The sequence below is a fragment of the Pan paniscus genome, chromosome 6 (assembly GCF_029289425.2).
Source record: "Pan paniscus chromosome 6, NHGRI_mPanPan1-v2.0_pri, whole genome shotgun sequence".
Taxonomy (NCBI): Eukaryota; Metazoa; Chordata; class Mammalia; order Primates; family Hominidae; genus Pan; species Pan paniscus.
Window position 1 is genome coordinate 78,291,265 of NC_073255.2, and position 26,304 is coordinate 78,317,568.

Genomic DNA, 26,304 nt, shown 5'->3' on the forward strand with positions numbered 1-26,304 from the left:
GGGTTTTTCTTGTAAATTTGTTTGAGTTCTTTGTAGATTCTGGATATTAGCCTTTTGTCAGATGAGTAGATTGCAAAAATTTTCTCCCATTCTGTAGGTTGCCTGTTCACTCTGATGGTAGCTTCTTTTCCTGTGCAGAAGCTCTTGAGTTTAATTAGATCCCATTTGTCAATTTTGGCTTTTGTTGTCATTGCTTTTGGTGTTTTAGACATAAAGTCCTTGCCCATGCCTATGTCCTGAATGGTATTGCCTAGGTTTTCTTCTAGGGTTATGGTTTTAGGCCTTGAATTAGCTTTTGTATAAGGTGTAAGGAAGGGATAGAGGTTCAGCTTTCTACCTATGGCTAGACAGTTTTCCCAGGACCATTTATTAAGTAGGGAATCCTTTCTCCATTGCTTGTTTTTGTCAGGTTTGTCAAAGATCAGATGGTTGTAGATGTGTGGTACTATTTCTGAGGGCTCTGTTCTGTTTCATTGGTCTACATCTCTGTTTTGGTACCAGTACAATGCTGTCTTTGTTACTATAGGCTTGTAGTATAGTTTGAAGTCAGGTAGTGTGATGCCTCCAGCTTTGTTCTTTTGGCTTCAGATTGTCTTGGCAATGCAGGCTGTTTTTTGGTTCCACATGAACTTTAAAGTAGTTTTTTCCAATTCTGTGAAGAAAGTCATTGGTAGCTTGGTGGTGATGGCATTGAATGTATAAATTACCTTGGGCAGTATGGCCATTTTCACGATATTGATTCTTCCTACCCATGAGCATGGAATTTTCTTCGATTTGTTTGTGTCCTCTTTTATTTTGTTGAGCAGTGGTTTGTAGTTCTCCTTGACGAGGTCTTTCACATCCCTTGTAGGTTAGATTCCTAGGTATTTTATTCACTTTGAAGCAGTTGTGAATGGTAGTTCACTCATGATTTGGCTCTCTGTTTGTCTGTTATTGGTGTATAAGAATGCTTGTGATTTTTGCACATTGATTTTGTATCCTGAGACTTTGCTGAATTTGCTTATCAGCTTAAGAATATTTTGGGCTGAGATAATGGGATTTTCTAAATATACTAGCTTGTCATCTGCAGAGGCAATTTGACTTCCTCTTTTGTTAATTGAATACACTTTGTTTCTTTCTCCTGCCTGATTGCCCTGGCCAGAACTTCCAACACTATGTTGAATAGGAGTGGTGAGAGAGGGCATCCCTGTCTTGTGCCAGTTTTCAAAGGGAATGATTCCAGTTTTTGCCAATTCAATGTGATATTGGCTGTGGGTTGGTCATGAATAGCTCTTATTATTTTGATATACCTCCCAACAATACATAATTTATTGAGAGTTTTTAGCATGAAGTGTTGCTGAATTTTGTCAAAGGCCTTTTCTGCATCTATTGAGATAATTATGTGATTCTTGTCTTTGGTTCTGTTTATATGCTGGATTAGGTTTCTTGATTTTCGTATGTTGAACCAGCCTTGCATCGCAGGGATAAAGTCCACTTGATCATGTTGGATAAGCTTTTTGATGTTCTGCTGGATTCGGTTTGCCAGTATTATACTGAGGATTTTTGCATCCACTTTCATCAGGGATATTGGTCTAAAATTCTCTTTTTTGTTGTGTCTCTGTCAGGCTTTTGTATCATGATGATGCTGGCCACATAAAATGAGTTAGGGAGGATTCACTCTTTTTCTATTGATTGGAATAGTTTCAGAATGAATGGTACCAACTCCTCCTCATACCTCTGGTAGAATTTGGCCTTGAATCCGTCTGGTCCTAGATTTTTTTTGGTTGGTAGGCTATTAATTATTGCCTGAATTTCAGAGCCTGTTATTGATCTATTCAGGGATTCAACTTCTTCCTGGTTTATTCTTGGGAAGGTGTGTGTGTCCTGGAATTTATCCATTTCTTCTAGATTTTCTAGTTTATTCGTGTAGAGGTGTTTATAGTACCCTCTGATGGTCGTTTGTATTTCTGTGGGATTGGCGGTGATATCCCCTTTATCATTTTTATTGCGTCTATTTGATTCTTCCATCTTTCTTCTTTATTAGTCTTACTAGAAGTCTATCAATTTTGTTGATCTTTTCAAAAAACCAGGTCCTGGATTCAATGATTTTTTGAAGGATTTTTTTCTGTCTCTGCCTCCTTCAGTTCTGCTCTGATCTTAATTATTTCTTGCTTTCTGCTAGTTTTTGAATGTGTTTGCTCCTGCTTCTCTAGTTCTTTTAATTGCAATGTTATGGTGTCAATTTTATAATTTTCCTGCTTTCTCTTGTGGGCATTTTGTGCTATCAATTTCCCTCTACACACTTCTTTAAATGTGTCCCAGAGATTCTGGTATGTTGTGTCTTTGTTCTCATTGGTTTCAAAGAACATTTTTATTTTTGCCTTCATTTCATTATGTACCCAGTAGTCATTCAGGAGCAGGTTGTTCAGTTTCCATGTAGTTGAGCGGTTTAGAGTGAGTTTCTTAATCCTAAGTTCTAGTTTGATTGTGCTGTGGTCTGAGAGACAGTTTGTTATAATTTCTGTTCTTTTACATTTGCTGAGGAGTGCTTTACTTCCAACTATGTGGCCAATTTTGGAATAAGGGTGATGTGGTGCTGAGAAGAATGTATATTCTGTTGATTTGGGGTGGAGAGTTCTGTAGATGTCTATTAGGTCCACTTGATGCAGAACTGAGTTCAATTCCTAGATATCCTTATCAACTTTCTGTCTCGCTGATCTGTCTAATGTTGTTAGTGGGGTGTTAAAGTCTCCCATTATTATTGTGTGGGAGTCTAAGCTTCTTTGTAGTTCTCTAAGGACTTGCTTTATGAATCCGGGTGCTCCTGTATTGGGTGCATATATATTTAGGATAGTTAGCTCTTCTTGTTGAATTGATCCCTTTACCAATATGTAATGGTCTTCTTTGTCTCTTTTGATCTTTGTGGGTTTAACGTCTGTTTTATCAGAGACTAGGATTGCAACCCTTGCGTTTTTTGTTTCCATTTGCTTAGTAGGTCTTCCTCCATCCCTTTATTTTGAGCCTGTGTGTGTCTCTGCTCGTGAAATCGGTTTCCTGAATACAGCAGACTGATGGAACTTGATTCTTTATCCAATTTGCCAGTCTGTGTCTTTTAATTGGAGCATTTTGCCCATTTACATTTAATAAATTGTTACATGTAAATTTGATCCTGTCCTTATGATGTTATCTGATTATTTTGCTCGTTAGTTGATGCAGTTTCTTCCTAGTATCGATGGTCTTTACAAATTGCCATGTTTTTGCAGTGGCTGGTACTGCTTGTTCCTTTCCATGTTTAGTGCTTCCTTCAGGTGCTCTTGTAGGGCAGGCCTGGTAGTGATGAAATCTCTCAGCATTTGCTTGTATGTAAAGGATTTTATTTCTCCTTCACTTATGAAGTTTAGTTTGGCTGGATATGAAATTCTGGTTTGAAAATTCTTTTCTTTAAGAATGTTGACTATTGGCCCCCAGTCTCTTCTGGCTTGTAGAGTTTCTGCCAAGAGATCAGATGTTAGTCTGATGGGCTTCCCTTTGTGGGTAACACAACCTTTCTCTGTGGCTGACCTTAACACTTTTTCCTTCATTTCAACTTTGAGGAATCTGTCAATTATGTGTCTTGCGGTTGCTCTTCTCGAGGAGTATCTTTGTGGCATTCTCCATATTTCCTGAATTTGAATGTTGTCCTGCCTTGCTAGGTTGGGGAAATTCTCCTGGATAATATCCTGCAGAGTGTTTTCCAACTTGGTTCCATTCTCTCTGTCACTTTCAGGTACACCAATCAGATGTAGATTTGTTTTTTTCACATAGTCCCATATGTCTTCGAGACTTTGTTCATTTCTTTTCACTCTTTTTTTCTCTAAGGTAATCTTCTTGCTTCATTTCATTCACTTTATCTTCAATCACTGATACCCTTTCTTCCAGTTGATGAAATTGGTTACTGAAGCTTGTGGATTCATCACGTAGTTCTCGTGCAGTGGTTTTCAGCTCCATCAGGTCGTTTATGGGCTTCTTTACAAGGGTTATTCTGGATAGCCATTCTTCTAATGTTTTTTTCAAGGTTTTTAGCTTCTTTGCAATGGGTTCGAACTTCCTCCTTTAGCTCAGAGAAGTGTGATCATCTGAAGCCTTCTTCCAACTCACCAAAGTCATTCTCCATCCAGCTTTGTTCCATTGCTGGCAAGGAGCTGCGTTCCTTTGGAGGGGGAGAGGTGCTCTGATTTTTAGAATTTTCAGCTTTTCTGCTCTGTTTTTTTCCCCATCTTTGTGATTTTGCTACCTTTGGTCTTTGACGATGTTGGTGTACAGATGAGGTGTTTGTGTGGGTGTCCTTTCTCTTTGTTAGTTTTCCTTCTAACAGTCGGGACTGTCAGCTGCAGGCCTGTTAAAATTAGCTGGAGGTCCACTCCAGACCCTGTTAGCCTGGGTATCAGCAGCAGAGGCTGCAGAACAGCGAATATTGCTGAACAGTAAATGTTGCTGCCTGATTGTTCCTCTGGAGATTTCATCTCAGAGGGGTACCCGGCTGTGTGAGGTGTCAGACTGCCCCTACTTGGTGGTGCCTCCTAGTTAGGCTACTTGGGGGTCAGGGACCCATTTGAGGAGGCAGTCTGTCCATTCTCAGATCTCAAACTCCATGCTGGGAGAACCTCTACTCTCTTCAAGGCTGCCATACTGGTACATTTAAGTCTGCAGAGGTTTCTGCTGCCTTTTGTTTGGCTATGCCCTGACCCCAGAGGTGGAGTCTACAGAGGCAGGCCTCCTTAAGTTGTGGTGGGCTCCACCCAGTTCAAGCTTCCTGGTGACTTTGTTTACCTACTCAAACCTCAGCAATGGCGGGCACCCCTCACCCAGCCTCACTGTTGCCTTGCTGTTTGATCTCAGACTGCTGTGCTAGCAATGAGTGAGGCACCTTCGGCATGGGATCCTCTGAGCCAGGCGCGGGATATAATCTCATGGTGTGTCATTTGCTAAGACCATTGGAAAAGCACAGTATTAGTGTGGGAGTGAACTGATTTTCCAGGTGCCCTCCATCACAGATTCGCTTGTCTGGGAAAGGGTATTCCCTGACCACTTACACTTCCCCAGTGAGGTGATGCCTTGCTCTGCCTTGGGTCATGCTCAGTGGGCTGAACCCACTTTCATACCCCACTCTCCAACAAGCCCCAGTGAGAGGAACAAGGTACCTCAGTTTGAGATGCAGAAATCACTGTCTTCTGTGTCGCTCATGCTGGGAGCTGTAGATTGGAGCTGTTCCTATATGGCCATCTTGGAACACCCTCTGAAAGTGAAAACTTTCTTTTCAATCAGCAGTTTGGAAACACTTTTTTTGTAGAATCTGCGAAGGGATATTTGGGAGTGCATTGATGCCTATGGTTAAAAAGAAAATATCTTCAGTTGAAAACTAGAAAGAAGCTTTCAGAGAAACTGCTTTGAGATGTGTGCATTCACCTCACAGAGTTAAACGTTTCTTTTGATTCAGCAGTTTGGCCACACTGTTATTCTCCACATTGCCAATGGACATTTGGGAGCTTATTGAGGCCGATGGTGAAAAAGCAAATAGGCCTGGTAAAAAACTAGAAGGAATCTATCTGAGAAATTGCTTTGTGATGTGTGCATTCATCTCACAAAGTTAAACTGCTTTTCATTCAGCACTTTGGAAACACTGTTTTGGTAGCATCTGCGAAGGGATATTTGGGAGCTCATTGAGGCCTATGGTGAAAAATATCTTCAGATTAAAAATAAGAGAGAAGATTGCCAAGAAACTGCATTGTGATGTGTGCATTAATCTCACAGGGTTAAGCCTTTCTGTGGTTTCAGCAGTTTGGAAACTGTTTTTATCTGTTCTGCAAATGGACATTTCAGAGCTCATGGAGGACAATGGAGAAAAAGTGAAAATCCCATGATAAAAACTAGAAGGAAGCTATCTGAGAAACAGCTTTTCAATGTGTGATTTCATCTCACAGAGTTAAGCCTTCATTTTCATTCAGCAGTTTGGAAACACTGTTTTGCTAAAATCTGGGAAGGGATATTTGGGAGCTAATTGAGGCCTAAGGTGAAAAAGGAAATAGCTTCAGATAAAAATTAGAAAGAAGCTTTCTGAGAAACTGCTTTGTGATGTGTGCATTCATCTCACAGATTTACACCTTTCTTTGGATTCAGAAGTATGGAAACACTGTTTTTGTAGAATCCGCAAAGGGATATTTGGGAGCTCATTGAGGCCAAAGTTGAAAAAGTGACTATCCCAGGAAAACACTAGAAGGAAGCTATCCGAGAAACCATTTTGTGATGTGTGGTTTCACCTCACAGAGTTAACCCTTTCTTTGGATTCAGGAGTTTAGAAACATTGTTTCTGTAATATGTGCTGTGGGATATTTGGGAGCTCATTGAAGCCAAAGGTGAAAAAGCATATATCCCAGGATAAAAACTAGAAGGAAGCTATCTCAGAAACCACTTTCTGATATGAGTATTCATCTTGCAGACTTAAAACTTTCTTTACATTCAGCAGTTTGGAAACATGGCTTTTGTAGGATCTGCAAAGAGAGATTTGGGAGCATATTGGGTCCTATGATTAAAAAGGAAATATCATCAGATAAAAACTAGAAAGAAGCTTTCTGAGAAACTGCTTTGTGATTTGTGCATACATCTCACAGAGTTAAACCATTCCTTGCATTCAGAAGTTTAGAAACACTGTTTTTTTGAATCTGTAAAAAGATATTTGATAGCTCATTGAGGCCATAGGGGAAAAAGGAAATATCCCAGGATAAAAACTAAAAGGAAGTTATCTGAGAAATTCTTTTATAATGTGTGCATTAATCTCACAGAGTTAAACCTTTCTTTCCTTTCAGCAACTGGTAAACGCCACTTTGGTAGAATCTACAAGGGATATTTGGGAATGTATTGAAGCCTATGGTGAAAAAGGAAATATCTTCAGATAAAAACTAAAAAGAAGCCTTCTGAGAAACTGCGTTGTGATGTGTGCATTCATCACACAGAGTTAAAATTGCTTTGGAAACGGCAGTTTAGAAACAGTGTTTTCGTCCATTCTGCAAATTGACATTTGTTAGCTCATTGACCCAATGACAAAAAAGAGAGTATCCCAGGATAAAAACTAGAAGGAAGCTATCTGAGAAACCACTTTGTGATGTGTGCATTAATCTCACAGAGTTAAATATTTCTTTTCATTCAGTAGTTTCAAAACACTTTTAGGGTAGAATGTGTGAAGGGATATTAGGGAGTGCATTGAGGCCTGTGGTGAAAAAGGAAATATCTTGAGATAAAAAACAAAAGAAGCTTTCCAAGAAACAGCTTTGTGATATGTGCACTCATCACACAGGGTTAAATCATTCTTTCCATTCGGCAGTTTGAAAACACTGTTTTAGGAGAATCTGCACAGGGATATTTTGGAGCTCACTGAGGCCAAAGTCAAAAAGTCAAATATTCAGTGATAAAATTTAGAAGAAAGTTATCTGAGAATCCATTTGTGATGTGTGTATTCATCTCACACAGGTAAACTTTCTATGCATTCAGAATTTTTGAAACACTTTTTTTTAAGAATCTGTGAAGAGGTATTTGGTGCAAATTGAGGCCTGTGGTGAAAAAGGAAATATCTAAAGACAAAAACTAGAAAGAAGATTTCATAAAAAGTATTTTGTGATGTCTACATTCATCTCAAAGAGTTGAACGTTTCTTTGGATTCAGCAGTTTGGAAACACTGTTTTTGTAGTATCTGTAAATTGATATTTGGGAACTCATTGAGGCCAAAGGCGAAAAAGCTAATATCCAAGGATAAAAATTTCAAGGAAGCTATGTGAGGCACGGCTTTGTGATGTGTGCATTCATCTCACAGAGTTAAACATTTCCTTTCATTTAGCAGTTTGGAAACACTGTTTCGGTAGAATCTATGAAGGGATATTTGGGAGCGCATTGAAGACAATCGTGAAAAAGGAAATATCTTCAGATAAATACGAGAAAGAAGCTTTCTGAGAAACTGCTTTGTGATATGTGCATTCATCTCACAGAGTTAAACATTTCTTTTGATTCAGAAGTTTTGAAACACTGTTTTTGTCCATTCTACAAATGGATGAGGCCAGTGGTGAAAAATCATATATACTTGGAGAAAAACTAGAAGGAGCACATCTGAGAAACTGCTTTGTGATGTTTGCATTCATCTCACAGAGTTAAACCTTACTTTTCATTCACCGGTTTGGAAACACTGTTTCTTTAGAATCTGCAAAGGGATCATTGGTAGTGCATTTGGTCCTAAGGTGAAAAAGGAAATACCTTCAGATAAAAACTAGAAAGAAGTTTTCTGAGAAACTGCTTTGTGATGTGTGCATTCATCTCACAGAGATAAACCTGTCTTTGGATTCAGCAGATTGGAAACACTCTTTTTGTAGAATCTGCAAAGGGATATTTGGGAGCTCATTGAGGCCACAGGTGAAAAAGGAAATAACCCAGGATAAAAACTAGAAGGAAGGTATCTGAGAAACCGCTTTGTGATGTGTGCATTCATTTCAGAGAGGTAAACCTTTCTATCCATTCAGCTTTTTGGAAACACTGTTTTTGTTGAATCTGCAAAGGGATATTTGGGAGTGCATTGAGGCCTAAGGTGAAAAAGGTTATATTTTCAGATAAAAACTAGAAAGAAGCTTTCTATGAGTCAGAACATGTGGTGTTTGGTTTTTTGTCCTTGTGAGAGTTTACTGAGAATGATGGTTTCCAGTTTCATCCATGTCCCTACAAAGGACATCAACTGATTATTTTTTATGGCTGCATAGTATTCCATAGTGTATATATGCCACATTTTCTTAATCCAGTCTATCATTGTTGGACATTTGGGTTGGTTCCAAGTCTTTGCTATTGTGAATAGTGCCACAATAAACATAAATTTGCATGTGTCTTTATAGCAGCATGATTTATAATCCTTTAGGAATTGAACAATGGAGCACGTGGACACAAGAAGAGAAACATCACACACTGGGGCCTGTTGGGGGTGGGTGGAGGGGGGAGGGATAGCATTAGGAGATACAGCTGATGTAAATGAAGAGCTAATGGGTGCAGCACACCAACATGTCACATGTATACATATGTAATAAACCTGCACGTTGTGCACATGTACCCTAAAACTTAAAGTATAATTTTAAAAAACTGAAAGAAAAAAATAAAAAATAAAATAAAATAAATAAAATCTGATGAAAGTTCAAAAAAAAGAGATTGGTTCTGCCAGTTGCCTAAAGGCACTATCAATCCAAGATTACTTTAAAAATAAATTCTTGGCTTGAAAAAAAAAGAAAGAAAGAGGCTTTCTGAGAAATTGCTTTGATTTCTATGCATTCACCTCAAAGAGATAAACCTGTCTTTGGATTCAGCAGTTTGGAAACACTGTTTTTGTCCTTTCTGCGAATGGATGTTGGGAGCTCATAAGGTCAATGAAGAAAAAATGAATATCTGAGAATAAGTACTAGAAGGAATCTATCTGAGAAATCTCTTTGGCATGTGTGCATTCATCCCACAGAGTTAAATTTTTCTTTGGATCTGCTATTTGGAAACTCTGTTTTAGTAGAATCTTCGAAGGGGTATTTGATAGCTCATTGAGGCCAAAGGCAAAAAAGTGAATATCCCAGGAGTGAAACTAGAAGGAAGCTACCTGAGAAACTGCTTTGTGATGTGTGCATTCATCTCCCACAGTTAAACTTTTCTTTTCATTCAGCTCCTTGGAAACACTTTTTTTGTAGCATATGCAAAGGGATATTTGGGAGCACATTGAGGCGAATTTTTAAAAAGGAGTTATTTTCAGATAAAAACTAGTAAGAAGTTTTCTGAGGAACTGCTTTGTGATATGTACACTCACCTCACAGAATTAAACATTTATTTGGATTGAGCAGTTTGGAAACACTGTTTTCAGAGAATCTGCAAAGGGATTTTTGTTATCTCATTGAAGCCAATGGTGAAAAAGTGAATATTCTAGGATAAAAACTAGAAGGAAGCCATCTGAGAAACCACTTTGTGATGTGTGCATTCATGTCACAGAGATAAACATTTCTTCACATTCAGCAGTTTCATAACAATGTTTTGGTAAAATCTGCAAAGGGATATTTGGGAGCACATTGATGCCTATGCTGAAAAAAAAATCTATAGATAAAAATTAGAAAGAAGCTTTCTGAGAAACTGCTTTGTGATGTGTGCATTCATTGAGCAGGGTTAAAAATTTCTTTGGATTTAGCAGTTTGGAAACACTGTTTTTGTAAAATCTTCGAAGGGGTATTTGATAGCTCATTGAGGCCAAAGGTGAAAAAGTGAATATCCCAGGATAAAAACCAGAAGGAACCTATCTGAGAAACTGGTATGAGATATGGGCATTCATCTGGCAGAGCTAAATTTTTCTTTTCATTCAGCAGTTGGGAAACCCTGACTTGGTAGACTCTGGGAAGGGATATTTGGGAGCACCTTGAGACCTATAGTGAAAAAGGAAATATTTTCAGATAAAAACTGGAAAGAATCTTTCTGAGAAAGTACTTCTTGATATGTGCATCCATTTCACACACACAGAGTTGAACCTTCCTTTGGCTTCAGCCATTTGGAAACACTGTTTTTGTCCCTTCTGCTAATGGACAGTTGGGAGCTCATTGAGGTCAATGGCAAAAAAGGGAACATCCCAGGATAAAAACTACAAGGAAGATATCTGAGAGACCAATTTGTGATGTGTGGATTCATCTCACATTCTTAAACCTTTCTAACCATTAGGCAGTTTGGAAACACAAATTTGGTAGAATCTGTAAAGGGATATTGGGAGCGCATTGGGGCCTACGGTGAAAAAGGAAATATCTTCAGATAAAACTAGATAGAAGCTTTCTGGGAACTGTTTTGTGATGTGTACATTCATCTCACAGAGTTAAAACTTTCTCTGGATTGCACAGTTTGGAAACACTGTTGTTGTAGAACCTGCATAGGGATATTTGAGAGTGTATTGAGGTCGATCATGAAAAAGGAAATATTCTCAGATAAAAACTAGAAAGAGCTTACTGAGAAACTACTTGGTGATGTGTGCATTCATCTCTCCCTGTTAAACCTTTCTTTTCATTCAGCAATTTGTAAAACTGTTTTTGTACAATCTGCGACATTATATTTGGGAGTGCATTGAGGCCTATAGTGAAAAGGAAATGTCTGCAGATAAAAACTAGAAAGAAGCTTTCTGAGAAATTGCTTTGTAATGTGTGCATTCATTTCACAAAGTTAAATTCTTTATTTGGAGTCAGCAGTTTGGACCCACTGTTTTTTTTTTTTTAATTATACTTTAAGTTTTAGGGTACATGTGCACATTGTGCAGGTTAGTTACATATGTATACATGTGCCATGCTGGTGCACTGCACCCACTAACTCATCATCTAGCATTAGGTATATCTCCCAATGCTATCCCTCCCCACTCCCCCCTCCCCACCACAGTCCCCATAGTGTGATATTCCCCTTCCTGTGTCCATGTGATCTCATTGTTCAATTCCCACCTATGAGTGAGAATATGCGGTGTTTGGTTTTTTGTTCTTGCGATAGTTTACTGAGAATGATGGTTTCCAATTTCATCCATGTCCCTACAAAGGACATGAACTCATCATTTTTTATGGCTGCATAGTATTCCATGGTGTATATGTGCCACATTTTCTTAATCCAGTCTATCATTGTTGGACATTTGGGTTGGTTCCAAGTCTTTGCTATTGTGAATAATGCCACAATAAACATACGTGTGCATGTATCTTTATAGCAGCATGATTTATAGTCATTTGGGTATATACCCAGTAATGGGATGGCTGGGTCAAATGGTATTTCTAGTTCTAGATCCCTGAGGAATCGCCACACTGACTTCCACAATGGTTGAACTAGTTTACAGTCCCACCAACAGTGTAAAAGTGTTCCGATTTCTCCACATCCTCTCCAGCACCTGTTGTTTCCTGACTTTTTAATGATTGTCATTCTAACTGGTGTGAGATGATATCTCACAGTGGTTTTGATTTGCATTTCTCTGATGGCCAGTGATGATGAGCATTTTTTCATGTATTTTTTGGCTGCGTAAATGTCTTCTTTTGAGAAGTGTCTGTTCATGTCCCTCGCCCACTTTTTGATGGGGTTGTTTGTTTTTTTCTTGTAAATTTGTTTGAGTTCATTGTAGATTCTGGATATTAGCCCTTTGTCAGATGAGTAGGTTGCGAAAATTTTCTCCCATGTTGTAGGTTGCCTGTTCACTCTGATGGTAGTTTCTTTTGCTGTGCAGAAGTGGACCCACTGTTTTTGTCCATGCTGCAAATGGACATTTGGGAGCTCAATGTGGCTAATGGCAATAAAGTGAATATCCAAGGATAAAACCTAGAAGAAAGGTATCTGAGAAACCATTTCTTGATGTATGCATTCATCTCTCAGAGTTAAACCTTTCTTTTCATTCAGTAGTGTGGAAACTCTGTTTTCGTAGAATCTGCAAAGGGATATCTGGAAATGCATTGAGGTCAATGATGAAAAAGGAAAAATCTTCAGATGAAAACTAGAAAGAAGACTTCTGAGAAACTGCTTTGTGATGTGTGCATTCATCTCACAGAGTTAAATCTTTGTTTTCATCAGTTTGGAAACACTGTTTTTGTCAATTTTGCAATTGGACATTTGGGGATCATTGAGGCCAATGGCAAAAAAGCACATATCCCAGGATAAAAACTAGAAGAAAGCTAAAGGAGAAATCACTTTGTCATGTGTGCATTCCTCTCACAGAGTTAAACCTTTCTTTTCATTCTGCAGTGTGTAAACCATGTTTTTGTAGAATCTGTGAAGGGATAACAAAGAGTGCATTGAGGCTTATGGTGACAAAGAAAATACGTTCAGATAAAAACTAGAAAGAAGCTTTCTGAGAAACCGCTTTGTGATGTGTGCATTCACCTCACTGAGTTAAACCTTTCTTTGGATTCAGCAGTTTGGAAACACTGTTTTGGTAGAATCTAAGATGGAATATTTAGGAATGCATTGAGGCTAAAGACAAAAAAGTGAACATGCCAGGATAAAAACTAGAAGGAAGCTATCTGAGAAACTGCTTTGTGATGTGTGCATTCATCTTGCCAAGGTTAACCTTGCTTTTCATTCAGCAGTTTCAAAACACTGCTTTGGTAGAATATGCAAAGGGAAGTTTGGGAGCACATTGAGGCCTATGGTGAAAAAGGAATTAACATTCAGATAAAAACTACAAAAAAGCTTTCTGGGAAACTTCTTTGTGATGGGTGCATTCATCTGACAGAGTTAAACTTTTCTTTGGATTCAGCAGTTTGGACACACTATTTTTGTCTATTCTGCGAATGGACATTTGAAATCTCATTGAGGCCAATGGTGAAAAATTGAATACGCCAGTATAAAAATTATAAAGACACTATTTGAGAAACCGCTTTGTGATGTGTGCATTCATCTCACACAGTTAAACCTTTCAACCATTAAGCAGATTGGAAACACAATTTTGGTGGAATCTGAAAAGGGATATTTGGGGGCACAGCAAGGACTATGGTGGAAAAAGAAATATCTTCAGATAAAAAATAGAAAGTAACTTTCTGAGAAACTGCTTTGTGACATTTGCATTCATCTCACAGAGTTAAACCTTTCCTTGGACTCCACAGTTTGGAAACACTGGTTTGTAGAATCTGCAAAGGTATATTTTGGACGTCATTGAGGCCAAAGGGAAAAAAGTGAATATCCCAGGATAAAAACTAGAAGGAAGCTATCTGAGTAATCTCTTAGTGATGTGTGCATTCATCTCACAGAGTTAAACTTTCCCTTTCATTCAGCAGTTTGGAAACACTGTTTTTGTAGAATCTATGAAGGGATATTTAGAAGTGCATTGAAGACTATGGTGAAAAAGGAAATATCTTCAGATAAAAATGAGAAAGAAGCTTTCTGAGAAACTACTTTGTGATGTGTGCATTCATCTCACAGAGTTAAACATTTCTTTAGATTCAGAAGTTTGGAAACACTGTTTTTGTCCATTCTATAAATCGATATTTCCAATCACATTGAGGCCAGTGATGAAAAATAATATATCCCCAGATAAAAACTAGAAGGAAGTCATCTGAGAAACCACTTTGTGATGTTTGCATTCATCTTACAGAGTTGAACCTTACTTTCCATTCAGCATTTTGGAAACACTAACTTTTTAGAACCTGTGAAGGGATCGTTGGCAGTGCATTGAATCGTAAGGTGAAAAAGGAAATATCTTCAGATAAAAACTAGAAAGAAGTTTCTGAGGATCTGCTTTTGATGTGTGCATTCATCTCACAGAGATAAACCTGCCTTTGGATTCAGCAGATTGCAAACACTGTTTTCATAGAACCTGCAAAGGGATACTTGGGAGCTCATTGAGGCCAAAGTGAAATAGCAAATATCCCAGGATAAAAACTAGAAGGAAGCTATCTGAGAAACCACTTTGCAATGAGTGCATTCATCTTCCACAGTTAAACTTTTCTTTTCATTCAGCAGTTTGGAAACACTTTTTTTTTGTAGAATATGCAAAGGGATATTTGGGAGTGCATTGAGGCCAATTTTTAAAAAGGAATTATCTTCAGATAAATACTAGTAAGAAGCTTTCTGTGAAACTGATTTGTGATATGTGCTTTCATTACACGGAGTTAAATCTTAACTTGGACTCTGCAGTTTCAAAAATCTGTTTTTGTGAATTGTGCAAGTGGATGTTTTGGAACTCTTTGAGGCAAATCATGAGAAAGCTAATATCCCAGGATAAAAACTAGAGGGAAGTTGAGAAACCACTGTGTGATGTGTGCATTCATCTCACGGTGGTAAACTTGTCTTTTCATTCAGCAGTTTGGAAAAAGTAATCTCTTTGTGATGTGTGCACTCACCTCATGAACTTATAACTTTCTTTTCATTCAGCAGTTTAAAAACACTGTTTTATTAGAATCTGCAAAGGGGTATTTGGGAGTGCAATTAAGTGTATGGTGTGAAAGGAAATATCTTCAGAAAAAACTAAAAAGAACTTTTCTGAAAAACTGCTTTGTGATGTGTGCATTCTTCTCACAGAGTTAAAACTTTCTGTGGATTCAGCAGTTTGCAAACAGTTTTTTTTGCATACTGTAAATGGACATTTTGGAGCTCATTGAGACCAATGGCAAAAAAGGGAATATCCAAGGATAAAAACTAGAAGGAAGCTACCTAAGAAAACTCTTTGTGTTGCTTTCCTTCATCTCTAGGAGTTAAATTTTTATTTTCATTCAGCAGTTTGTGAACACTGTTTTGGTAGAATCTGCTAAGGGACATTTTGGAGGGCACTGAGGCTTATGGTGAAAAAGGAAATATCATCAGATAAAAAGTAGAAAGAAGCTTTATGACAAACTGTTTTGTGATGTGTGCATTCAACTCACAGGGTTAAACTTTTCTTTGAATCAGCAGTCTGAAAATACAGTCCTTGTGCATTCTGTGAATGGACATTTGGGAGCTCATTGAGGCCGTAGGTGAAAAAGCAAATATCCCAGGATAAAAACTAGAAGAAAGGTATCTGAGGAATCGCTTTGTGAAATGTGCATTCATCTCACAGTGTTAAATCTTTCTTTTCATTCAACAGTTTCGAAACACTATTTTGGTAGGCTCTGTGATGAGATATATGGGAGCACATTGATGCCTAGGGTGAAAAAGGAAGTATCTTCAGATAAAAAGTAGAAAGAAGCTTTCTGTGAAACTGCTTTGTGATGTGTGAATTCATCTCACAGAGTTAAACCTTTCTTTGGATTAAGCAGGTTGGAAACACAGTTTTTGTAGACTCCGCAAAGGGATGTTATATATCTCATTGACGCTATAGGTGAAAAAGGTTATATCCCAGGATCAAAAATAAAAGGAAGCTATCTGTGAAACTGCTTTGGAAGTGTGAATTTGCCACACAGAGATAAACCTTTCTTTTCATTCATCAGTTTGAAAACACTGTTTTGGTAGAATCTGCAAAGGGATATTTGAGAGTGCATTGAGGCCTATCATGAAAAAGGAAATATTTTCAGATAAAAACTAAAAAGAAGCTTTCTTAGAAACTTCTTTGTGATGTGTATATTCATCTCACAGAGTTATACCATTCTTTTGATTCAGCATTTTGGAAATATTGTTTTTGTCCATTCTGCAAATAGACATTTGGGAACTCTTTGAGGCCAATGGCGAAAATGCTAATATCCCAGGAAAAAAACTGGTAGGAGACTATCGGAGAAACCCCTGTGTGATGTGTCCATTCAAGTCACAGAGTTAACACTTTCCTCTCATTCAGCAGTTTGGAAACATTGTTTTGGTAGAATCTGTGAAGGGATATTTGGTAGCTTTTTGATGTTTATGAGGAAAAAGAAAATATCTTCAAATAAAACAAGAAAGAAGATTCCAGATAAACTGCTTTGTGATGTGTGCATTCATGTTACAGAGTTAAAACTTTCTTTGTATTCAGTAGTTTGGAAACACTGTTTTTGTAGAATCTGTGAAGGGATATTTGATAGCTCATTGAGGCCATATGGGAAAAAAGGATTACTCCAGGTTAAAAAATACAAGAAGTTAAACGAGAAACTTCCTTGTGATGTGTGCATTCATCTCACAGTGTTAATCTTTTCTTTGGATTCAACAGTTTGGAAAGGCTGTTTTTGTAGAATTTGCAAAGGGATATTTGGTAGCACATTGAGGCCAAAGGTGATAAAGGGAATATCCCAGGATAAAAACTAGGAGGATGTTATCTGAGAAACCACTTTGTGATGTGTGCATTCATCTCACAGAGTTACACCTTTCTTTTCATTCAACAGTTTGGAAACTCTGCTTTTATAGAATGTGCAAATGGATATTTGGGAGCCCATTGAGGCCTATGATGAAAAAGGAGACATCTTCAGATAAAAACTAGAAAGAAAATTTCTGAGAAACCGCTTTGTGATGTGTGGATTGATCTAATAGAGTTAAACCTTTGTTTGTATTCAGCAGATTGGAAACACTGTTTTTGTCAATTCTTTGAATGGACACTCCAGAGCTCCTAGTGGCCAATGGAGAAAAAGGGAATATCCTAGGAAAAATAAACTAGAAGGAAGCTATCTGAAAAACTTCTTTTTGATGTGTGCATTCATCTCTCAGAGTTAAAAATTCTTTTCATTCAGCAGTTTGAGAACACTGTTTCTGTAGAATATGAGAGTGGTTATTTGGGAGTGTATTGAGGCCTATGGTGAAAAAGGAAATATCTTCAGGTTAACAACTAGAAAGAAGATTTCTGAGAACCTGCTTTGCGATGTTTGCTTTCAGCTCATAGAGTTACACCTTTATTTGGAATAAGCAGTTTGGAAACACTGTTTTTGTAGAATCAGCAAAGAGATATTTGGGAGCTCACTGTGGCCAAAGGTGAAAAAGCAAATATCCCAGGATAGAAACTAGATGGATTATATTTGACAAACTGCTTTGTGATGTGTGCATTCATTACAAAGAGTTAAAACTTTCTGTGGACTGAGCAGTTTTCAAACACAATTTTTGTCCATTCTGTGAATGAACACTTTGGAGGTCATTGAGGCCAAGAGCAATAAAGGGAATATACCAGGATAAAAACTAGAAGGAAGCTATCTGAGAAAATGCTTTGTGATGCATGCATTCATCTCATAGAGTTAAAACTTTCTACTCATTTAGCATTTTGGGAACACTGTTATGGAAGAATCTGCAAAGGGATATTTGGGAGCACATGTAGGCCTATGGTGAAAAAGGAAATATCCTCAGATAAAAAATAGTGAGAAGCTTTCTGAGAAACTGCTTTGTGGTGTGTGCATTCACTTTACAGAGTTAAACATTTCTTTGGATTCAGGAGTTTGGAAACACGGCTTTTGTAGAATCTATGAAGGGATATTTGGGAGATCATTGAGGCCAAAGGTGAAAAAGTGAATATCCCAGGGTAAAAAACAGAAGGAACCTATCTGAGTAACCGGTTTGTGATGTTTGCATTCATTTCACAAAGTTAAACCTTTTTTTTCATTTCAGCAGTTTGGAAACACTCTTTTTATAGAATCTGTGAAGGGATATTTGGGAGCACTTTGAGGCCTATGGTGAAGAAGAAAATATTTTAAGATAAAAACTAGAAAGATGCTTTCTAAGAAACTGCTTTGTGATGTGTGCACTCCACTCACAGTTATAACTTTCTTCAGATTCAGTAGTTTGTAAGCACTGTTTTTGTCCATTCTGTGAATGGATATTTGGGAGCTCATTGAGGGCAAAGGCAAAAAATTGAAAATCCCAGTATAAAAACTAGAAGAAACCTGTCTGAGAAACAGCTTTGTGATGTGTGCATTCATCTAGCACAGATAAACATTTCTTTTTTATTCAGTAGTTCGGAGGCCCTGTTTTGGTAGAATCTTTTAAGAGATACTTGGGAGTGCTTTGATATCTACGGTGAAAAGGAAATATTTTTCTATGAAAACTAGAAAAAAGCTTTCTTATAAAGAGCTTTGTGATGTGTCCATTCTTCTCACAAAGTTAAATCTTTCTTTTCATTCAGCAGTGTGGAAACACTATTTATGTAGAACCTGCAAGGTGATACTTGGGAGTGCTTTGAGGCCTATGGTGAAAAAGGAAATATCTTCAGATAAAAACTTGAAACAAGCTCTCTGTGAAACCGTTTTGTGATGTGTATTTATCTCAGAGAGTTAAACCTTTCTTTGCATTCAGCTGTTTGGAAACACTGTCTTTGTCAATTCTGCAAATGGACATTTGGGAGTTCATTGAGGTCAATGGCGAACAAGTGAATATTCCAGTATAAAAACTAGAAGGAAGCCATTTGAGAAACTGCTTTGTGATGTGTGCATTCATCTCGTGGAGTTAATTTTTTTTTCATTCATCAGTTTGGAAACATTGTTTTTGTAGAATATGCAAAGGGATATTTTGGAGCACATTGAAGCCTATGGTGAAAAAGGAAATATTTTCAGAAAAAAACTAGAAAAAATCTTTCTGAGAAACTACTTTTTGGTGTGTGCATTCATCTCACAGAGTTAAACATTTTTTTGGATTCAGAAGTTTGGAAACACTGTTTTTGTAGAATCTGCGAAAGGATATTTAGGAGCACATTTAAGCCAAAGATGAAAAAGTGAATATCTGAAGGTAAAAACTAAAAGGAAGCTATCTGAGAAACTGCTTTGTGATGCATGCATTCATTTCACTGAGTTAAACTTTCTTGGAATTCAGCAATTTGGAAACACTGTTTTTGTGGAATCTGTGAAGGACTATTTGGGAGCTCTTTGAGGCCAATCACAAAAGAGAGGATATCCCAGAATAAAAACTAGAAGGAAGCTATTTGAGAAACCACTTTATGATGTGCACATTCATCTCACAGAGTTAAACCTGTCTTTTGATTCAGCAGTTGGAAACACTGTTTTGGTAGAAACTGAGAAAGTATTATAGGGAGTGCATTGAGGCCAATGGTGAAAAAGGAAATACCTTCAGATAAAACTAGAAAGAAGCTTTCTGAGAATCTGCTTTGTGATGTGTTCATTCACCTCACAGAGTTAAACCTTTCTTTAAATTCAGCAGTTTGGCAACACTGTTTGTGTAGAATCTGAAAAGGGATATTTGATAGTTTATTGAGGCCAAAGGCAAAAAAGTGAATATCACAGCATAAATACTAGTAGGAAGCAATCTAAGAAACCTCTTCATGATGTGTGCAATCATTTCACAGAATTAAAACTTTCTTTTTAATTCAGCAATTTGGAAACACTGTTTTGGTAGAATCTGTGAGGGGATTTTTAGGAGCCCATGGAGGGCTACGGTGAAAAAGGAAATATCTACAGATAAAAACTAGAAAGAAAGGCTCTGAGCAACCGCTTTGTGATGTGCACCTTCATCTCACAGAGTTAAAACTTTCTTGGATTCAGCAGATTGGAAAAACGGTTTTTGTACAATCTGTGAAAGCATATTTGATAGCTCATTGAGGCCAAAGTCTTACATGCAAATATCCCATGATAAAAACTAGAAGGAAGCTATCTGAGAAACTGCTTTGTGTTGTGTGCACTCATCTCACAGAGTTAAGCCTTTCTTTTCATTCAGCAGTTTGCAAATATTGTTTTGGTAGAATCTGTGAAGGGATATTTGTGAGTGCACAGAGGCCTCTGGTGAAAAAGGAAATACCTTCAGATAACAATGAGAAAGAAGCTTTCTGAGAAACTGCTTTGTCATGTGTGCATTCATCTCACAGAGTTAAACCTTTCTTTGGTTTCAGCAGTTTGGAAACACTGTTTCTGTCCATTCTGCAAATGGACATTTGGGAGCTATTTGAGGCCAATGGTGAAAAAGTGAATATCCCAGGACAAAAACTAAAAGGAAACTATCTGAGAAACTGTTTTGTAATGTATTCATTCATCTGGCAGTGTTAAACATTTCTTTTCATTCAGCAGTTTGGAAATACTGTTTTGTTAGAATCTGTGAAGGGATATTTGATAGCTCATTGAGGCCATAGGTGAAAAAGCTTATATCTCAGGATAAAAAATAGAAGGAAGCTATCTGAGAAACTGCTTTGTGATGTGTGCATTCATCTCACATAGTTAAAACTTTCTTGTGATTCAGCAGTTTAGAAACACTGTTTTTGTAGAATTTGTGAAGGGATATTTGATAGCTCATTGAGGCCACTGGTGAAAACGTTAACATCCCATGATAAAAACTGGAAAGAAACTAATTGAGAAACTACTTAGTGATGTATGAATTCATCTCACAGAGTTAAACCTTTCTTTTCATTCCGTAGTTTGCAAACACTATTTTGGTGGAATCTGTGAAGGGATATTTGGGAGTGCGTTGAGGCCGATGGTGAAAAAGGAAATATCTTCAGATAACAGCAAGAAAGAAGCTTTCTGAGAAACTGCTTTGTGTTGTGTGCTTTCTTCTTACAGAGTTAAACCTTTATTTGGATTCAATAATGTGGGAACACTGTTTTTGCAGAATCTGCAAAGGTATATTTGGGAGCTAATTGAGGTCAAAGAGGAAAAAGTGAATATCCCAGGATAAAAACTGGAAGAAGGTGTGTAAGAAACCACTTTGTGATGAGTGCATTCATTGCAGAGTTAAACATTGCTTTTCATTCAGCAGTTTGGACTCACTGTTTTTGTAGAATCTGCAAAGGGATATTTGGGAGCGCATTGAGTTCTATGGTTAAAAAGGAAATATATTTGGATAAAAACAAGAAGCTTACAGAGAAATTGCTTTGGGATGTGTGCATTCATCTCACAGATTTAAACCTTTCTTTGGTTTCAGCAGTTTGGAAACACTGTTTTTGTCCATACTGAGAATGGACATTTGGGAGCTCTCTGAGGCCAATGGTGAAAAAGTCAATATCCCAGGATAAAAACTAGAAGGAAACTATCTGAGAAACCGTTTTCTGATGTATTCATTCATCTCACAGTGTTAAATACTTCTTTTCATTCAGCAGTTTAGAAACACTGTTTTGTTGTGTGCATTCGAGTCACCAAATTAAACCTTTCTTTGTATTCAGTAGTTTGCAAACACAGTTTTTGTAGAATCTGCGAACGGGTATTAGACAGCTTATTGAGGCCCTAGGTGAAAGAATGAATTTCCCAGGAGAAAAACTAGAAGGAAACTATCTGAGAAACCACTTTGTGATGTGCATTCATCTCACAGAGTTAAACGTTTCTTTTCATTCAGCAGTGTGGAAACTGTTTTTGTAAAATCTGCATAGGGATATATGACAGTGCATTGAGGCCTATGGTGAAAATGGAATTCTCTTCAGAGAAAAACCAGAAAGAAGCTTTCTGAGAAACTGTTTTGTGATGTGTTCATTCAGCTCACAAATTTAAACCTTACTTTGGAATCAGCAGTTTGGAAATACTGTTTTTGTCCTTTCTGTGAAAGGACATTTGGGAGCACCTAGAGGCCAATGGTGAAAAAGCAAATATCTCAAGATAAAAACTAGAAGCACATTATCTGAGAAAGCAATTTGTTATGTGTGCATTCATTTCACAGAGTAAAATTTTGCTTTCATTCAGCAGTTTGGAAACACTGTTTTCTTAGAATCCATTAAGAGATATTTTGTAGCACAATGAGGCCTATGGTGAAAAGGAAATGTCTTCAGATAAAAACTCAAAGGAAGCATTCTCAGAAACTACTTTGTGATGTGCACATTCATCTTACAGTGTTAAAACGTTCTTTGGATTCAGCAGTTTAGAAACATTGGTTTTGGCCATTCTGCAAAAGGAAATTTGGGAGCTCATTGAGTCCAATGGCAAAAAACGTATATCCCAGGGTAAAAACTAGAAGGAAGCTATCTGAGAAAACTCTTTGTGATGTGTGCATTTGTCTCACAGAGTTAAAGCTGTTTTCATTCAGCTGTTTGGATACAGAGTTTTTGTTTTTTTTTTTTTTTTTTAATCTGCAAAGGGATATTTGGGAGTGCATTGAGGCCTATGGTGAAAAAGGAAATATCTTCAGATAAAAACTAGAATCTTTCTGAGAAACTGCTTTGTGATGTGTGCATTCATCTCACAAAGATAAACCTTTCTTTAGATTGAGCAGTTTGGAAATGCTGTTTTGTAGAATCTGCAAAGGGATATTTGGGAGCCATTGAGGCCTGTGGTGAAAAAGGAAATATCTTGAGATAAAAACTAGAAAGAAACTTTCCAAGACCCTTCTTTGTGATGTGTCCATTCATCTCACAGAATTAAACCTTTCTTTGGATTCAGCAGTTTGGAAACACTGTTTTTGTAGAATCTGTGAAGGGATATTTGGGAGCTGATTGAGGCTGTAGGAGAAAAAGTGAATATCCCAGGATAAAAACTAGAAGGAAGCTAATTGAGAAACTACCTTATGATGCATGCTTTCAACTCACAGAGCTAAATCTTTCTTTGAATACTGTATTTGTGAAACACTGTCTTTGCAGAATCTGTGAATGGATATTTTGGAGCTCATAGAGGCCAAATGGGAAAAAGCAAATGTCCCTGGATAAAAATTCAAAGGAATCTGTCTGAGAAACCACTTTGTGACGTCATCTCAGAGATATAAGCCTTTATTTTCATTCAGCAATTTGGAAACACTGTTTGGGTAGAATCTGTGAAGGGATATTTGGAAGCACATTGAGGCTTATGTTGAAAAAAGAAATATCTTCCGATAAAAATTTGAAAGAGAGTTTCAGAGAAACTGCTTTGAGATGTGGACATTCATCTTACAGAGTAAACATTTGTTTGGATTCAGCAGTTTGGAACACTGCTTTTATAGAATATGTGACGGGATATTAGATAGCTAATTGAGGCAATTGGCAAAAATGTAAATAGCCCAGGACAAAAACTAGAAGGAAGTTATCTGAGAAACCACTTTGTGATGTGTGCATTCATCTCACAGAGATAAACACTTCTTTTGATTCAGCACATTGGAAACCATGTTTTGGTAGAATCTGTGAATGAATATTTGGGAGCACACTGAAGCCTATGATGAAAAAGAAAATATCTTCAGAAAGATATGTGAAACCACTAGAAGAAAGATATGTGAGACACCACTTTGTGATGTGCTCATTCACTTCGCAGAGTCAAACCTTTCTTTTCATTCAGCAATTTGGAAACACTGTTTTGGTAGAATCTGTGAAGGGATATTTGGGAGCGCCTTTAGGCTTATGGAGAAAAAGGAAATACCTTCAGATAAAAACTAGAAAGAAGCTTTCTGAGAAACTGCTTTGTGATGTGTGCATTCATCTCACAGAGTTAAACTTTTCTATCGATTCTGCAGTTTGGAATCACTGTTTTTGTCCATTCTACTCATGTACATTTTTACCTCATTGAGGCCAAAAGTGAAAAAGCATATAGCCAAGGATAAAAACCAGAAGACAGCCATCTGATTAACTGCTTTGTGACGTGTGCATTCACCTTACACAGTTAAACCTGTCTTTTCACTCAGCAGTTTGGAACCTCTGTTTTGGTAGAATCTTTGAAGGGTTAATTTCTAGCGCAATGAGGCTTATGGAAAAAAAGGTAATATCTCCAGATAAAAACTAGAAAGAAAGTTTCTGAGAAACTTCTTTCTGATGTTTGCATTCATCTCAGAGTTAAACATTTCCTTGTATTCAGTAGTTTGGAATCACTGTTTTTGTCCATTCTATGAATTTACATTTTGGAGCTCATTGAGACCAAAGGTGAAAAAGTGATTATCCAAGGATAAAAACTAGAAGAAATCTGTTTGAGAAACTGCTCTGTGATGTGTGCATTCATCTCACACAGATAAACTTTTATTTTCATTCAGCCTTTTGGAAAATCTGTTTGGTAGAAACTGTGAAGGGATAATGGGGAATGCAATGAGGCCTATAGAAAAATAGGTAATATTTTCAGATAAAAACTAGGAAGAAGCTTTCTCCGGAAATGCCTTATGATGTGTATATTCATCTCACAGAGTTAAACATTTTTTTGGATTCAGCAGCTTGGAAAAAATGTTTTGTAGAATCTGCAAATGGATATCAGATCATTGAGGTGATAGGCAAAAAAGTGAATATCCCAGGATAAAAACTAGAAGGAAGCTATCTGAAAAACCACCTTGTGATGTGTGCATTCATCTCATGGAGTTAAAACTTCTTTTTCATTCAGCAGTTTGGAAACCCTGTTTTTGTAGAATCTGCAAATGGATATTTGGGAACACATTGAGGCCTAAGGTGAAAAAGGTAATATCTTCAGATAAAAACTCAAAAAAAGCTTTCTGAGAAACTGCTATGTGATGTGTGAATACCTATAAGTGATTTAAAACTTTCTTTGGATTCAGCAGTTTGGAAACACCGTTTTTGTCCATTCTGTGAATGGACATTTGGGAACTCATTAAGGCTAATCACGAAAAAATGAATATCCCAGCATAAAAACTAGAAGGAACCTATCTGTATGAAAAGTCGAATTTAATTCTGTAAGATGAATGCATGCATCTCAAAGTGGTTTCTCAGATAGCTTCCTTATATTTTCACCTTTGGCCTCCATGATCTTCCAAATATTCCTTTGTGGATTCTTCCAGAACAGTGTTTACAAACTAATGAATCCAAAGACAGGATTAACTCTTTGAGATGAATGTACACATCACAAATTGGTTACTCATGTAGCTTCTTTCCAGTTTTTATCCTGGGATATTCACTTTTTTGCCTTTGGCCTCAGTGTGCTCCCAAATATCCCTTTGCAGATTCTACCAAAACAGTGCTTCCAAACTGCTAAATGAAAAGAATGATTTAACTTTGTGAGATGAATGCACACATCACAAAGCTTTTTCTCAGATAGTTTCCTTGTAGTTTTTATCCTGGGATATTCTTTTTTTGCCTATGGCCTCAATGAGCTACCAAATATCCCTTTGTAGAATCATCTAATACAGTGTTTCCAAACTGCTGAATGAAAGAAAAGTTTGATTCTGTGAGATGAATGCACACATCTCAACGAAGTTTCTCAGAAAGTTTCTTTCTGTTTTTTATCTGAAGATATTTCCTTTTTCACCATAGGCCTCAATGGGCTCCCAAATATCCCATCACAAATTATACCAAAACTGTGTTTACAAACTGCTGAATGAAAATAAAGTTTTTACTCTGTGAGATGTATGCATATATCACAAAGCAGTTTTTCAGGTAACTTTCTTATAGTTTTTATCCTGGGATATTCACATTTTCCTTATTGGCCTTAATGACCTCCAAAATGTCCATTCGCAGAAAGACAAAAACAGTGTTTTCAAATTGCTGAATCCAAATAAAAGTTTACCTCTGTGAGACGAGTGCAGACATCATCAACAGTTCCTCAGAAAGCTTCTTTCTAGTTGTTATATGAAGTTATTTCCTCTTTCACCATATGCCTCAAAGAGTTGCTGAATATCCCATAGTGGATTTTACAAAAACCGTGTTTCCAAACTGCTGAATCCAAAAAACGGTTTACTGTGAGAGATGAATGCACACATTACAAAGCAGTTTCTCAGAATGCTTCTTTCTAGTTTTTATCTGAAGATATTTACTTTTTCACCGTAGGCCTCAATTCACTCCCAAATATCCCTTCACAGATTATACCAAAAGAATGTTTCCGAACGGCTTAATGAAAATAAAGTTTTAACTCTGTGATATAAATGTGCCCATCACAAACACTTTTTCAGAAAGCTTCTTTCTAGTTTTTATCTGACGTTGTTTTGTTTTTCACCATAGGCCACAAAGCTCTCCCAAATATACCATAGGAGATTCTACAAAAACAGGGTTTCCAAACTGCTGAATGAAAAGGAAGGTTTAACCCTGTGAGTTGAATGAACACATCAGAAACTGGTTTCTCAGATAAATTCCTTCTAATTTTCATCATGGGATATTCACAATTTTGCAACTGACCTCGATGACCTCCA